Source organism: Salmo salar, chromosome ssa16 (genome assembly GCF_905237065.1).
Source record: "Salmo salar chromosome ssa16, Ssal_v3.1, whole genome shotgun sequence".
Taxonomy (NCBI): domain Eukaryota; kingdom Metazoa; phylum Chordata; class Actinopteri; order Salmoniformes; family Salmonidae; genus Salmo; species Salmo salar.
Window position 1 is genome coordinate 88,458,271 of NC_059457.1, and position 18,117 is coordinate 88,476,387.

Sequence of the window (18,117 nt, forward strand, 5' to 3'; positions counted from 1 at the left end):
GAAATAACAACGATAAAATGGTAACAGTGAATAGTAACAGGAAAAAATTATAATAAATAGGGAGGAATATGATAAATGAACATGCTACTATTATTATCACTACTACTACTATTATTAACACTACTACTACTATTATTATTATCAGTACTACTACTATTATTAACACTACTACTACTATTATTATTATCAGTACTACTACTATTATTACCACTACTACTACTATTATTAACACTACTACTACTATTATTATTATCAGTACTACTACTATTATTACCACTACTACTACTATTATTAACACTACTACTACTATTATTAACACTACTACTACTATTATTACCACTACTACTACTATTATTAACACTACTACTACTATTATTAACACTACTACTACTATTATTACCACTACTACTACTATTATTAACACTACTACTACTATTATTAACACTACTACTACTATTATTACCACTACTACTACTACTATTATTACCACTACTACTACTATTATTAACACTACTACTACTATTATTAACACTACTACTACTACTATTATTACTACTACTACTACTATTATTACTACTACTACTACTATTATTACCACTACTACTACTACTACTACTACTACTATTATTACCACTACTACTACTATTATTACCACTACTACTACTATTATTAACACTACTACTACTACTACTACTACTACTACTATTACCACTACTACTACTAGTATTACCACTACTACTACTATTATTAACACTACTACTACTATTATTAACACTACTACTACTATTATTAATACTACTACTACTATTATTACCACTACTACTACTACTACTACTACTACTACTACTACTACTATTATTATTACTACTACTACTACTACTACTATTATTACCACTACTACTACTATTATTAACACAACTACTACTACTACTATTATTAACACTACTACTACTACTACTACCAGTATTAACACTACTACTACTACTATTATTAACACTACTACTACTACTACTATTATTAACACTACTACTACTATTAACACTACAGTCACCATGATGACTGTGTATTTAACAGTAAGGGAGGAGGATACCACCTCCATGATGACTGTGTGTTTAACCTCTCAGGGATCGTTCGGGACGCTTGCGTCCCACCTTGCCAACAGCCAGTGAAATTGCAGGGCGCCAAATTCAAACAACAGAAATCTCATAATTAAAATTCTTCAAACATACAAGTATTATACACCATTTTAAAAATAAACTTCTTGTTAATCCAGCCACAGTGTCCAATTTCAAAAAGGCTTTATGGCGAAAGCACACCATGCGATTATGTTAGGTCAGTGCCTAGCCACAGAAAACCTTACAGCCATTTTCCAAAGAAGGAGAGGTGTCACAAAAGTCAGAAATAGCGTTAAAATGTATCACTAACTGATAAGATAATTATCTAATAAAGGTAAATGAATCAATAATACATTATTAAATTAGTAGTTATGTAGCTTGGATAATGAATAATTCAGTTACTGAATGGTTAGTCCCATAAGGTCTAGTAGAGGCCCGGGACAAAATGTGTGTGTTTTAGCAGGGAGATAGTGATTAACAGTAGACCTCTGTTTTACCCGACCTAAAAACTTGGAGAGACTTGAGAAAACCGGGAGGTACCTCTCCAAGGTTTCTCTAATCTTGGGGGGGGGAGCACAGACAGCGCTGGGTTGTGAGAAATCTGGGGAGTGAAACATACATCTAATATTTGTGTGTATGTATGTTGTTAGGTTTGTGTGTGGAGGAGTGTGCGTAAATGAGGAGCCTGGTATATAATGATGTTTTGTTATATGGACTTCAGAACGTTCTCATGAATAAAGCCGAATGAACCTTTTGCAGAAAGCTGAGTCCTTGCCTAATTATTTAACCCATTGTCTTACAAACCTTGGGAATTAGTCAAGGCTTATTGATTTTTACATTTACATTTAAGTCATTTAGCAGACGCTCTTATCCAGAGCGACTTACAAATTGGTGCATTCACCTTATGATATCCAGTGGAACAACCACTTTACAATAGTGCATCTAAATCTTTTAGGGGGGGATTAGAAGGATTACTTTATCCTATCCTAGGTATTCCTTAAAGAGGTGGGGTTTCAGGTGTCTCCGGAAGGTGGTGATTGACTCCACTGTCCTGGCGTCGTGAGGGAGCTTGTTCCACCATAGGGGTGCCAGAGCAGCGAACAGTTTTGACTGGGCTGAGCGGGAACTGTGCTTCCTCAGAGGTAGGGGGGCCAGCAGGCCAGCGGTGGATGAGCGCAGTGCCGGATTTCTGGCTGGGTACTCTGCTGACATAATCTAATGTTTTGCTTTCGCTGTAAAGCCTTTTTGAAATCGGACAGTGTGGTTAGATAAAGGAGAGTCTTGTCTTTAAAATGCTGTGAAATAGTCATATGTTTGAAAAATTGAAGTTTTTGTATTTTTGAGGAATTTGTAATTCGCGCCACGCCTATCATTGGATATTGGAGCAGGTGTTCCGCTAGCGGAACGTCTAGATGTAAGAGGTTAAACACAGTCATCATGGAGGTGGTATCCTCCTCCTCCCTTACTGTTTCTCAGGCCCAGAAGCTAGAATATGCATATAATTAGTAGATTTGTATAGAAAACAATCTAAAGTTTCCAAAACTGTTAAAATAATGTCTTTGAGTATGACAGAACTCATTTGGCAGGCAAAAACTTGAGAAAATCCAACCAGGAAGTGGGAAATCTGAGGTTTGTAGTTTTTTTAAGTGATTGCCTATCCAACATCCTGTGTCTATGGGGTCAGATTGCACTTCCTTAGGCTTCCACTAGATGTCAACAGTCTTTAGAAAGTTGTTTCAGGCTTCTATTGTGAAAGGGGGAAGAATAAGACCACTCACAGTAAGTGGCTCAGCTGAAAGCCTTTAGTTGTTTATCGTGCGTGGCCGTGAGTGCGAGCTCCTTTCCCTTTCCTTTCTAATGACAACGGAATTGTCCGGTTGGGATATTATTGAAGATTTATGGTGAAAACATCCTAAAGATTGATTATATTCATCGTTTGACATGTTTCTACGAACTGTAATGGAACTTTTTTTACTTTTCGTCTAGACTGTGCTCGCACTTTGTGCATTTGGATTACTGGACTAAACGCGCAAACAAAAAGGAGGTATTTGGACATAAAGATGAACTTTACTGAACAAAACACACATTTATTGTCTAACATGAAGTCCTGGAAGTGCCATTCGGTGAAGATCATCAAAGGTTAGTGATAAAGGAATTTTATATCTTAAAACCTGTTGGGGCACGGGGGCAGTATTGAGACATTTTGAAAAAAATATGTGGCCATTTTTAACTGCCTCCTACACCAACTCAGAAGCTAGGATATGCATATTATTAACACATTCGGATAGAAAACACTCTGAATTTTCTAAAACAGTTTGAATGGTGTCTGTAAGTATAACAAAACTCATATTGCAGGCAAAAACCTGTGAAAAATAGATCAAAAAAAATGTGAATTTTGTGACTGTACTATTTAGTGTCATTGTTTTATAGATACCATAGTGAGAAAGGATTCATTTCGCAACACCTACGGCTTCCACTAGATGTCAACGATCTTTATAAAGTTGTTTGAAGCGTCTATGATAAACAGAGAGCAAATTAGAATCCAAGGAAGTTGACATGTCATCACTTCATTTTTTTGCGCCTGCGCATAAATCTGAGAAACGTGAGTTTTGTCTTCATTGTTTATCTCGACATAGGATAGGTTGTGTGAAAATATTACTGATGTTTAACGTTAAAAATGGACCAAAAGATTAATGCTAAACAACATTTGACATGTTTGAACGAACATAAATAGATTATTTACTAGGTTTTTTTAGCTTTTCGGCGTGATTTTACAGTCCCCCACCACGTTTTGTGGGAGCATAATGAACGCTAAGTACTTGGTGTTATTTGGACATAAATTATGAACTTTGTCAAAAGAAACCACATTTGTTCCGGACCTGGGATGCCTTCCGGACCTGGGATGCCTGTCTTCTGATGGAGATAATCAAAGGTAAGGGGATATTTACAATGTTATTATCGATTTTAGATGATGCTAACTGTATAGCATAGCCTGTTGTTCTTAGCATAGCACCCCGTTTATTGCAAAATGTGATTTCCCAGTAAAGTTATTTTGAGATCTGGCCATTCGGTAGCAATTACGAGATGATAATATATTATTCTTTGAATGACAATATTATAATTTACCAATGTTTTCGAATAGTAATTTTGTTATGTTCACCGGAAGCATTTCAGAGAAGAAAAAATCTGAATTTCACGCTACTGTAAAATGCTGTTTTTGGATATAAATATGAACTTGATGGAACAAAAAATGCATGTATTGTATAACATAATGTCCTAGGAGTGTCATCTGATGGAGATTGACAAAAGTTAGTGCATAATTCAAGCTGGTTTCTGCTTTTGGTGACGCCTGACCTTGAATTGAAAATGGATGTTTGTACTTTTGTGGCTATGTACTGTCCTAACATAATCTAACTTCATGCTTTTGCCGTAAAGCCTCTTTGAAAATCGAACAATGTGGTTAGATTAAGGAGATGTTTATCATTTAAATTGTGTAAAATAGTTGATTGTTTGAGAAATTGAAATTATTAGAGTTTTGATGTTTTGAATTTCCAGCCTTGTTAGCAATCCCGGCTCGGGGTTCATTGCTAACCTGTAGCCCCAACAGGTTAATGATAATAATCAACAATCTTTTGACCTTCCCCCCCTACTCACAAGGCAGGCAATAGGCTTGACCTCATCTTTACTAGATGCTGTTCTTCCACTAATCTCATTGCAACTCCCCTCCAAGTCTCCGACCACTACCTTGTATCCTTTTCCCTCTCGCTCTCCTCCAACACTTCTCACTCTGCCCCTACTTGGATGGTATTGCGCCGTCGCAACCTTCGCTCTCTCTCTCCCGCTACTCTCTCCTCTTCCATCCTATCATCTCTTCCCTCTGCTCAAACCTTCTCCAACCTATGTCCTGATTCTGCCTCCTCAACCCTCCTCTCCTCCCTTTCTGCATCCTTTGACTCTATGTCCCCTATCCTCCAGGCCGGCTCGGTCCTCCCCTCCTGCTCCGTGGCTCGACGACTCATTGCGAGCTCACAGAACAGGGCTCCGGGCAGCCGAGCGGAAATGGAGGAAAACTCGCCTCCCTGCGGACCTGGCATCCTTTCACTCCCTCCTCTCTACATTTTCCTCTTCTGTTTCTGCTGCTAAAGCCACTTTCTACCACTCTAAATTCCAAGCATCTGCCTCTAACCCTAGGAAGCTCTTTGCCACCTTCTCCTCCCTCCTGAATCCTCCTCCCCCTCCCCCCTCCTCCCTCTCTGCGGATGACTTCGTCAACCATTTTGAAAAGAAGGTCGACGACATCCGATCCTCGTTTAAGTCAAACGACACCGCTGGTCCTGCTCACACTGCCCTACCCTGTGCTTTGACCTCTTTCTCCCCTCTCTCTCCAGATGAAATCTCGCGTCTTGTGACGGCCGGCCGCCCAACAACCTAACCGCTTGACCCTATCCCCTCCTCTCTTCTCCAGACCATTTCCAGAGACCTTCTCCCTTACCTCACCTCGCTCATCAACTCATCCTTGACCGCTGGCTACGTCCCTTCCGTCTTCAAGAGAGCGAGAGTTGCACCCCTTCTGAAAAAACCTACACTCGATCCCTCCGATGTCAACAACTACAGACCAGTATCCCTTCTTTCTTTTCTCTCCAAAACTCTTGAACGTGCCGTCCTTGGCCAGCTCTCTTGCTATCTCTCTCAGAATGACCTTCTTGATCCAAATCAGTCAGGTTTCAAGACTGGTCACTCAACTGAGACTGCTCTTCTCTGTGTCACGGAGGCTCTCCGCACTGCTAAAGCTAACTCTCTCTCCTCTGCTCTCATCCTTCTAGACCTATCTGCTGCCTTTGATACTGTGAACCACCAGATCCTCCTCTCCACCCTCTCCGAGTTGGGCATCTCTGGCGCGGCCCACGCTTGGATTGCGTCCTACCTGACAGGTCGCTCCTACCAGGTGGTGTGGCGAGAATCTGTCTCCGCACCACGTGCTCTCACCACTGGTGTCCCCAGGGCTCTGTTCTAGGCCCTCTCCTATTCTCGCTATACACCAAGTCACTTGGCTCTGTCATATCCTCACATGGTCTCTCCTATCATTGCTATGCAGACAACACACAATTAATCTTCTCCTTTCCCCCTTCTGATAACCAGGTGGCGAATCGCATCTCTGCATGTCTGGCAGACATATCAGTGTGGATGACGGATCACCACCTCAAGCTGAACCTCGGCAAGACGGAGCTGCTTTTCCTCCCGGGGAAGGACTGCCCGTTCCATGATCTCGCCATCACGGTTGAAAACTCCATTGTGTCCTCCTCCCAGAGTGCTAAGAACCTTGGCGTGACCCTGGACAACACCCTGTCGTTCTCCACTAACACCAAGGCGGTGACCCGATCCTGTAGGTTCATGCTCTACAACATTCGCAGAGTACGACCCTGCCTCACACAGGAAGCGGCGCAGGTCCTAATTCAGGCACTTGTCATCTCCCGTCTGGATTACTGCAACTCGCTGTTGGCTGGGCTCCCTGCCTGTGCCATTAAACCCCTATAACTCATCCAGAACGCCGCAGCCCGTCTGGTGTTCAACCTTCCCAAGATCTCTCACGTCACCCCGCTCCTCCGCTCTCTCCACTGGCTTCCAGTTGAAGCTCGCATCCGCTACAAGACCATGGTGCTTGCCTACGGAGCCGTGACACGGCCGGATAAAAAACGTACCCGATTTAATCTGGTTACTACTCCTGCCCAGTAACTAGAATATGCATATAATTATTGGCTTTGGATAGAAAACACCCTAAAGTTTCTAAAACTGTTTGAATGGTGTCTGTGAGTATAACAGAACTCAAATGGCAGGCCAAAAGCTGAGAAGATTCCATGCAGGAAGTGGCCTGTCTGACAAGTTGTGTTTCATCTTGGCTCTTTTTATTGAAGACTGAGGATCTTTGCTCTAACGTGACACTTCCTACGGCTCCCATAGGCTCTCAGAGCACGGGAAAAAGCTTAACGATATCGAGGCAGCCTCTGGCTGAAACACATTATCGCTTTTGGCAAGTGGCCGATCAGAGTACTATGGGCTTTGGCGTGTGCCTGAGTCGACCCCATGCTTTATTTTCTTTCGTCTGTTTACCTAAACGCAGATTCCCGGTCGGAATATTATCGCTTTTTTATGAGAAAAATGGCATAAAAATTGATTTTAAACAGCGGTTGACATGCTTCGAAGTACGGTAATGGAATATTTAGAATTTTTTTGTCACGAATTGCGCCATGCTCGTCACCCTTATTTACCCTTTCGGATAGTGTCTTGAACGCACAAACAAAACGCCGCTGTTTGGATATAACTATGGATTATTTTGAACCAAACCAACATTTGTTATTGAAGTAGAAGTCCTGGGAGTGCATTCTGACGAAGACAGCAAAGGTAATAACATTTTTCTTATAGTAAACCTGACTTTGGTGAGTGCTAAACTTGCTGGGTGTCTAAATAGCTAGCCCTGTGATGCCAGGCTATCTACTGAGAATATTGCAAAATGTGCTTTCACCGAAAAGCTATTTTAAAATCGGACATATCGAGTGCATAGAGGAGTTCTGTATCTATAATTCTTAAAATAATTGTTATGCTTTTTGTGAACGTTTATCGTGAGTAATTTAGTAACGTCACCGGCAGTGTTCGGTGGGAATGCTAGTCACATGCTAGTCACATGCTAATGTAAAAAGCTGTTTTTTGATATAAATATGAACTTGATTGAACAAAACATGCATGTATTGTATAACATAATGTCCTAGGGTTGTCATCTGATGAAGATCATCAAAGGTTAGTGCTGCATTTAGCTGTGGTTTGGGTTTATGTGACATTATATGCTAGCTTGAAAAATGGGTGTCTGATTATTTCTGGCTTGGTACTCTGCTGACATAATCTAATGTTTTGCTTTCGTTGTAAAGCCTTTTTGAAATCGGACAGTGTGGTTAGATTAACGAGAGTCTTGTCTTTAAAATGGTGTAAAATAGTAATATGTTTGAGAAATTGAAGTAATAGCATTTCTAAGGTATTTGAATATCGCACCACGGGATTCCACTGGCTGTTGAGTAGGTGGGACGGTGAGTAGGTGGGACGGTGAGTAGGTGGGACGGTGAGTAGGTGGGACGGTGAGTAGGTGGCTGTTGAGTAGGTGGGACGGTGAGTAGGTGGGACGGTGAGTAGGTGTCTGTTGAGTAGGTGGGACGGTGAGTAGGTGGGACGGTGAGTAGGTGTCTGTTGAGTAGGTGGGACGGTGAGTAGGTGGCTGTTGAGTAGGTGGGACGGTGAGTAGGTGGGACGGTGAGTAGGTGGGACGGTGAGTAGGTGGGACGGTGAGTAGGTGGGACGGTGAGTAGGTGGCTGTTGAGTAGGTGGGACGGTGAGTAGGTGGGACGGTGAGTAGGTGGGACGGTGAGTAGGTGGGACGGTGAGTAGGTGGGACGGTGAGTAGGTGGCTGTTGAGTAGGTGGGACGGTGAGTAGGTGGCTGTTGAGTAGGTGGGACGGTGAGTAGGTGGGACGGTGAGTAGGTGTCTGTTGAGTAGGTGGGACGGTGAGTAGGTGGGACGGTGAGTAGGTGTCTGTTGAGTAGGTGGGACGGTGAGTAGGTGGCTGTTGAGTAGGTGGGACGGTGAGTAGGTGGGACGGTGAGTAGGTGTCTGTTGAGTAGGTGGGACGGTGAGTAGGTGGGACGGTGAGTAGGTGTCTGTTGAGTAGGTGGGACGGTGAGTAGGTGGGACGGTGAGTAGGTGTCTGTTGTGTAGGTGGGACGGTGAGTAGGTGGGACGGTGAGTAGGTGTCTGTTGAGTAGATGGGACGGTGAGTAGGTGGGACGGTGAGTAGGTGTCTGTTGAGTAGGTGGGACGGTGAGTAGGTGGGACGGTGAGTAGGTGGGACGGTGAGTAGGTGTCTGTTGAGTAGGTGGGACGGTGAGTAGGTGGCTGTTGAGTAGGTGGCTGTTGAGTAGGTGTGACGGTGAGTAGGTGGGACGGTGAGTAGGTGGGACGGTGAGTAGGTGGGACGGTGAGTAGGTGGGACGGTGAGTAGGTGTCTGTTGAGTTGGTGGGACGGTGAGTAGGTGTCTGTTGAGTAGGTGGGACGGTGAGTAGGTGGCTGTTGAGTAGGTGGGACGGTGAGTAGGTGGGACGGTGAGTAGGTGTCTGTTTAGTAGGTGGGACGGTGAGTAGGTGGGACGGTGAGTAGGTGTCTGTTGAGTAGGTGGGACGGTGAGTAGGTGGGACGGTGAGTAGGTGTCTGTTGAGTAGGTGGGACGGTGAGTAGGTGGGACGGTGAGTAGGTGTCTGTTGAGTAGGTGGGGCGGTGAGTAGGTGGGACGGTGAGTAGGTGTCTGTTGAGTAGGTGGGACGGTGAGTAGGTGGGACGGTGAGTAGGTGGGACGGTGAGTAGGTGTCTGTTGAGTAGGTGGGACGGTGAGTAGGTGGGACGGTGAGTAGGTGGCTGTTGAGTAGGTGGGACGGTGAGTAGGTGGGACGGTGAGTAGGTGGGACGGTGAGTAGGTGGGACGGTGAGTAGGTGGGACGGTGAGTAGGTGGTGAGTGGCGGTGAGTAGGTGGGACGGTGAGTAGGTGGCTGTTGAGTAGGTGGCGTGTAGGTGGCGGTGAGTAGGTGGGACGGTGAGTAGGTGGCTGTTGAGTAGGTGGGACGGTGAGTAGGTGGGACGGTGAGTAGGTGGGACGGTGAGTAGGTGGGACGGTGAGTAGGTGGGACGGTGAGTAGGTGTCTGTTGAGTAGGTGGGACGGTGAGTAGGTGGGACGGTGAGTAGGTGGGACGGTGAGTAGGTGGGACGGTGAGTAGGTGGGACGGTGAGTAGGTGTCTGTTGAGTAGGTGGGACGGTGAGTAGGTGGGACGGTGAGTAGGTGGCTGTTGAGTAGGTGGGACGGTGAGTAGGTGGGACGGTGAGTAGGTGGGACGGTGAGTAGGTGGGACGGTGAGTAGGTGGGACGGTGAGTAGGTGGCTGGTGAGTAGGTGGGACGGTGAGTAGGTGGGACGGTGAGTAGGTGGGACGGTGAGTAGGTGGGACGGTGAGTAGGTGTCTGTTGAGTAGGTGGGACGGTGAGTAGGTGGGACGGTGAGTAGGTGGGACGGTGAGTAGGTGGGACGGTGAGTAGGTGTCTGTTGAGTAGGTGGGACGGTGAGTAGGTGGGACGGTGAGTAGGTGGCCGTTGAGTAGGTGGGACGGTGAGTAGGTGGGACGGTGAGTAGGTGGGACGGTGAGTAGGTGGGACGGTGAGTAGGTGGCTGGTGAGTAGGTGGGACGGTGAGTAGGTGGCTGGTGAGTAGGTGGGACGGTGAGTAGGTGGGACGGTGAGTAGGTGGGACGGTGAGTAGGTGGGACGGTGAGTAGGTGGGACGGTGAGTAGGTGGGACGGTGAGTAGGTGGGACGGTGAGTAGGTGGGACGGTGAGTAGGTGGGACGGTGAGTAGGTGGGACGGTGAGTAGGTGGGACGGTGAGTAGGTGGCTGGTGAGTAGGTGGGACGGTGAGTAGGTGGGACGGTGAGTAGGTGGGACGGTGAGTAGGTGGGACGGTGAGTAGGTGGGACGGTGAGTAGGTGGGACGGTGAGTAGGTGGGACGGTGAGTAGGTGGCTGTTGAGTAGGTGGGACGGTGAGTAGGTGGGACGGTGAGTAGGTGGGACGGTGAGTAGGTGGGACGGTGAGTAGGTGGGACGGTGAGTAGGTGGCTGGTGAGTAGGTGGGACGGTGAGTAGGTGGGACGGTGAGTAGGTGGGACGGTGAGTAGGTGGGACGGTGAGTAGGTGGGACGGTGAGTAGGTGGCTGTTGAGTAGGTGGGACTTCTGATAATATGTTTGCTCTAACTGCTTTTTTAAAAACAGAAATGAAATCTGACAACTGGAGGTTGGCATCTTTTAATAAGGCATACTCCAATTACGGTTTTCAATGATTACCAAGATTCTTAGTGACCTTTTTATGAATTACAATGATTTTACTTTTAGAGGTTAACCTCTCTAGGGTAGGTGGCACCAAACCATCCCACCTACGTAACAGCCAGTGTAATCCCGTGGCGCATTATTCAAAAACCTCAAAAATGCAAAAACTTCCATTTTTCAAACATATGACTATTTTACACCATTTTAAAGACAAGACTCTCGTTAATCTAACCACACTGTCCGATTTCAAAAAGGCTTTACAACGAAAGCAAAACATTAGATTATGTCAGCAGAGTACCAAGCCAGAAATAATCAGACACCCATTTTTCAAGCTAGCATATAATGTCACATAAACCCAAACCACAGCTAAATGCAGCACTAACCTTTGATGATCTTCATCAGATGACAACCCTAGGACATTATGTTATACACTACATGCATGTTTTGTTCAATCAAGTTCATATTTATATCAAAAAACAGCTTTTTACATTAGCATGTGACTAGCATGTGACTAGCATTCCCACCGAACACTGCCGGTGAATTTACTAAATTACTCACGATAAACGTTCACAAAAAGCATAACAATTATTTTAAGAATTATAGATACAGAACTCCTCTATGCACTCGATATGTCCGATTTTAAAATAGCTTTTCGGTGAAAGCACATTTTGCAATATTCTCAGTAGATAGCCTGGCATCACAGGGCTACCTATTTAGACACCCAGCAAGTTTAGCACTCACCAAAGTCAGATTTACTATAAGAAAAATGTTATTACCTTTGCTGTCTTCGTCAGAATGCACTCCCAGGACTTCTACTTCAATAACAAATGTTGGTTTGGTTCAAAATAATCCATAGTTATATCCAAACAGCGGCGTTTTGTTTGTGCGTTCAAGACACTATCCGAAAGGGTAAATAAGGGTGACGAGCATGGCGCAATTCGTGACAAAAAAATTCTAAATATTCCATTACCGTACTTCGAAGCATGTCAACCGCTGTTTAAAATCAATTTTTATGCCATTTTTCTCATAAAAAAGCGATAATATTCCGACCGGGAATCTGCGTTTAGGTAAACAGACGAAAGAAAATAAAGCATGGGGTCGACTCGGGCACGCGCCTAAGCCCATAGTACTCTGATCGGCCACTTGCCAAAAGCGATAATGTGTTTCAGCCAGAGGCTGCCTCGATATCGTTGAGCTTTTTCCCGTGCTCTGAGAGCCTATGGGAGCCGTAGGAAGTGTCACGTTAGAGCAAAGATCCTCAGTCTTCAATAAAAAGAGCCAAGATGAAACACAACTTGTCAGACAGGCCACTTCCTGCATGAAATCTTCTCAGGTTTTGGCCTGCCATTTGAGTTCTGTTATACTCACAGACACCATTCAAACAGTTTTAGAAACTTTAGGGTGTTTTCTATCCAAAGCCAATAATTATATGCATATTCTAGTTACTGGGCAGGAGTAGTAACCAGATTAAATCGGGTACGTTTTTTATCCGGCTGTGTCAATACTGCCCCCTAGCCCTAACAGGTTAACAGTAAGGGAAGAGGATACCACCTCCATGATGACTGTGTGTTTAACAGTAAGGGAGGAGGAGGATACCACCTCCATGATGACTGTGTGTTTAACAGTAAGTGAGGAGGAGGATACCACCTCCATGATGACTGTGTGTTTAACAGTAAGGGAGGAGGAGGATTCCACCTCCATGATGACTGTGTGTTTAACAGTAAGGGAGGAGGAGGATACCACCTCCATGATGACTGTGTGTTTAACAGTAAGGGAGGAGGAGGATACCACCTCCATGATGACTGTGTGTTTAACAGTAAGTGAGGAGGAGGATACCACCTCCATGATGACTGTGTGTTTAACAGTAAGGGAGGAGGAGGATTCCACCTCCATGATGACTGTGTGTTTAACAGTAAGGGAGGAGGAGGATACCACCTCCATGATGACTGTGTGTTTAACAGTAAGGGAGGAGGATACCACCTCCATGATGACTGTGTGTTTAACAGTAAGGGAGGAGGAGGATACCACCTCCATGATGACTGTGTGTTTAACAGTAAGGGAAGAGGATACCACCTCCATGATGACAGTGTGTTTAACAGTAAGGGAGGAGGAGGATACCACCTCCATGATGACTGTGTGTTTAACAGTAAGGGAAGAGGATACCACCTCCATGATGACAGTGTGTTTAACAGTAAGGGAGGAGGAGGATACCACCTCCATGATGACTGTGTGTTTAACAGTAAGGGAAGAGGATACCACCTCCATGATGACTGTGTGTTCAACAGTAAGGGAAGAGGATACCACCTCCATGATGACAGTGTGTTTAACAGTAAGGGAGGAGAAGGATACCACCTCCATGATGACAGTGTGTTTAACAGTAAGGGAGGAGGATACCACCTCCATGATGACAGTGTGTTTAACAGTAAGGGAGGAGGAGGATACCACCTCCATGATGACTGTGTGTTCAACAGTAAGGGAAGAGGATACCACCTCCATGATGACTGTGTGTTTAACAGTAAGGGAAGAGGATACCACCTCCATGATGACTGTGTGTTTAACAGTAAGGGAGGAGGAGGATACCACCTCCATGATGACAGTGTGTTTAACAGTAAGGGAGGAGGATACCACCTCCATGATGACAGTGTGTTTAACAGTAAGGGAGGAGGACACCACCTCCATGATGACTGTGTGTTCAACAGTAAGGGAGGAGGAGGATACCACCTCCATGATGACTGTGTGTTTAACAGTAAGGGAGGAGGAGGATACCACCTCCATGATGACAGTGTGTTTAACAGTAAGGGAGGAGGAGGATACCACCTCCATGATGACAGTGTGTTTAACAGTAAGGGAGGTGGAGGATACCACCTCCATGATGACTGTGTGTTTAACAGTAAGGGAGGAGGAGGATACCACCTCCATGATGACTGTGTGTTTAACAGTAAGGGAGGAGGAGGATACCACCTCCATGATGACTGTGTGTTTAACAGTAAGGGAGGAGGATACCACCTCCATGATGACAGTGTGTTTAACAGTAAGGGAGGAGGAGGATACCACCTCCATGATGACTGTGTTTAACAGTAAGGGAGGAGGAGGATACCACCTCCATGATGACTGTGTGTTTAACAGTAAGGGAGGAGGAGGATACCACCTCCATGATGACTGTGTGTTTAACAGTAAGGGAGGAGGATACCACCTCCATGATGACAGTGTGTTTAACAGTAAGGGAGGAGGAGGATACCACCTCCATGATGACTGTGTGTTTAACAGTAAGGGAGGAGGAGGATACCACCTCCATGATGACTGTGTTTAACAGTAAGGGAGGAGGAGGATACCACCTCCATGATGACTTTGTGTTTAACAGTAAGGGAGGAGGAGGATACCACCTCCATGCTAGTAGCCACCTCCATGATGACAGTGTGTTTAACAGTAAGGGAGGAGGAGGATACCACCTCCATGATGACTGTGTTTAACAGTAAGGGAGGAGGAGGATACCACCTCCATGATGACTTTGTGTTTAACAGTAAGGGAGGAGGAGGATACCACCTCCATGATGACTGTGTGTTTAACAGTAAGGGAGGAGGATACCACCTCCATGATGACTGTGTGTTTAACAGTAAGGGAGGAGGAGGATACCACCTCCATGATGACTGTGTGTTTAACAGTAAGGGAGGAGGAGGATACCACCTCCATGATGACTGTGTGTTTAACAGTAAGGGAGGAGGAGGATTCCACCTCCATGATGACTGTGTGTTTAACAGTAAGGGAGGAGGAGGACACCACCTCATTTATCACCTATAGAGAGTACCGGAGGGTGTGTGTGTGTGTGTGTGTGCATGTATGTGAGTGCTGTGTGTGTGTGTGTGTGTGTGTGTGTGTGTGCATGTATGTGAGTGCGTGTGTGTGTGGGTGTGTGTGTGTGTGTCTGTGTGTGCGTGTGTGTGTGTGTCTGTGTGTGCGTGTGTGTGTGTGTCTGTGTGTGCGTGTGTGTGTGTGTGTGTGTGTGTGTGTGTGTGTGTGTGTGTGTGTGTGTGTGTGTGCATGTATGTTTGTGTCTGTGTGTGTGTGTGTCTTGGTATGTGTCTGGCTGTGTGTTTGTATATGTGTATATATTTGTATTAACATACACAGAGACACAGAGAGACAGAGACACACAGAGAGAGAGAGAGAGACAGACACAGAGAGAGAGACAGAGAGACAGACACAGAGAGAGACAGAGTGACACAGAGAGAGAGAGAGAGACAGAGAGACACAGAGAGAGACAGAGACAGAGAGAGACACAGAGAGAGAGAGACAGAGAGACACAGAGAGAGAGATAGAGAGACACAGAGAGAGAGAGAGAGACAGTGTATTGCGTCACGCTAAGAATTGCGTCACAAGGACTGACTTAAAGAGGGTAGTTGGCAGATGTTAAAGCGACAAAAAACAAACAAATTAATTTTGGGTGAACATCCGACAAGGGTAAATTAGAATTTGCATTCACTTAGTTTTATTCCCAAGGCTCATCTTCATAAAGCCTTGTGCTGATGGCAATACTAAAGAGAGTCAATCTTTCCTCTCTGTCATTTCAGTCTCCTCTGTAATATTAATGTGTCTCCCAAACGGCACCCTATTCCCTACGTAGTGCACTACTTTTGACCAGATCCCAATGTGTCCTGGTCAAAAGTAGTGCACTAAATAGGGAATAGGGTGCCATTTGGGACCGAGCTTAATTCTTCCCTCTCTGTTGTTCAGTTCCCCTCTGTAATATTACTGTGTGTTCCGGATGTCTCATTACTGTCGATAGAAAGTGATTGATCCATTTAATCTGCCAATGAGTGCGTCCCAAACGTCCCTCTCTTGCCTAAACAGTGCTCTACTTCTGACCAAGGCCCCTAAAAGTCAAATAAAATGAAGTTAGGGCATGGGGTGCTGTTTAGGATCGAACCATTGTTTAATTACACAACAGGGGAATGGTTATGACATCTATAGGGCAGATACATGACAGCAGGTGTCTGGATCATAATTAAACAAAAGGTCTTGGATACGTCCCAAATAGCATCCTATTCCCTTTATAGTGTACTAGTTCTGATGGGCTTTAGGACACAGTCAAGGTCTTATGAGGTCGACTTGTATTAGAAAGTCATGCATTTTATTTCTCCAGGCCTGATACTATTCTAGAGTCCCAATAAGTCAACGTTAATAACCCAATCTGGGGGGGGGGGGGGGTAACCCAATCTGGCAACAACTGTAGGGGGGGGGGGGGGTAACCCAATCTGGCAACAAAGGCAGGGGGTTGACTGATGTGTTCATCATTAGAGACATTTCAGGCGCCTGCTAAATTGGCCAGATTATGAAATCTTTGCCTGAGCAGGAGAGTAATAATCAAAATGAATTTCATCTTTAACTGAATGAGCTCCATCATTAGTCTTCATCAGAGTCTCACGTTGTTATATTAGCGCAATACAATAGAAAAAAAATGGATTGTACTCAATTTAGTTTCGAAGCCCCCTTCCAAACAAGCTACTGAGTAAGGCTAACTTCCAAATGGGACCCTGTTCCCTATATTAGTGTAATACTGACCCGGGTCCATCGAAGATAGTGTCCTGATATATTAACATACATCATACTGTCCTGATATATTAACATACATCATACTCTCCTGATACATTAACATACATCATACTGTCCTGATATATTAACATACATCATACTGTCCTGATACATTAACATACATCATACTGTCCTGATACATTAACATACATCAAACTGTCCTGATACATTAACATACATCATACTGTCCTGATATATTAACATACATCATACTGTCCTGATATATTAACATACATCATACTGTCCTGATATATTAACATACATCATACTGTCCTGATACATTAACATACATCAAACTGTCCTGATACATTAACATACATCATACTGTCCTGATATATTAACATACATCAAACTGTCCTGATATATTAACATACATCATACTGTCCTGATACATTAACATACATCATACTGTCCTGATATATTAACATACAGTACATCATACTGTCCTGATATATTAGCATACATCATACTGTCCTGATACATTAACATACATCATACTGTCCTGATATATTAACATACATCAAACTGTCCTGATACATTAACATACATCATACTGTCCTGATATATTAACATACATCATACTGTCCTGATATATTAACATACATCATACTGTCCTGATATATTAACATACATCATACTGTCCTGATATATTAACATACATCAAACTGTCCTGATACATTAACATACATCATACTGTCCTGATATATTAACATACAGTACATCATACTGTCCTGATACATTAACATACATCATACTGTCCTGATATATTAACATACAGTACATCATACTGTCCTGATATATTAACATACATCATACTGTCCTGATATATTAACATACATCATACTGTCCTGATATATTAACATACATCATACTGTCCTGATATATTAACATACATCATACTGTCCTGATATATTAACATACATCATACTGTCCTGATATATTAACATACATCATACTGTCCTGATACATTAACATACATCATACTGTCCTGATATATTAACATACAGTACATCATACTGTATTGATACATTAACATACATCATACTGTCCTGATACATTAACATACAGTACATCATACTGTATTGATACATTAACATACGTCACATTCACAAGCAGCTAAACAGATAGTGACTGGGTGAGTGATGATACTGTTATAATATAGTATAATACTGTTATACAGATACTGAATGGCTGTTTCCTCAGTTCAGGGTGGGAGTTAACGTTATAGGCCGAGTGTTTGTCACCAAAGAAAGGAAGCATTGAAGACAACAGTTGTATATTTAACGTACAGGCCAACATATCATCATGACATTGACTTACCTACAGATATCACCCAACAAACTGACACAGTTTCATAGAAACATTAGTACAATGACAGGAGTGAGAAAGAGACAAGTTCATCAACTTTTTATCTTTGCAAATCAATATTCCTCTTGATCCATTATAAGGTGATAATTACGTTAAAACATCAGTGATTACGTGAGAGTGCCAGAATATCTATTTC

General features: G+C 43.9%; 1 protein-coding gene across 1 annotated transcript in view; it reads left to right on the plus strand.

Moving 5' to 3' along the window:
* Positions 1-18,117, plus strand: part of LOC123727730 (proline-rich extensin-like protein EPR1) — a 74,902-nt gene that overhangs the window by 13,527 nt on the left and 43,258 nt on the right. The gene's annotated exons all lie outside the window — the stretch shown is intronic.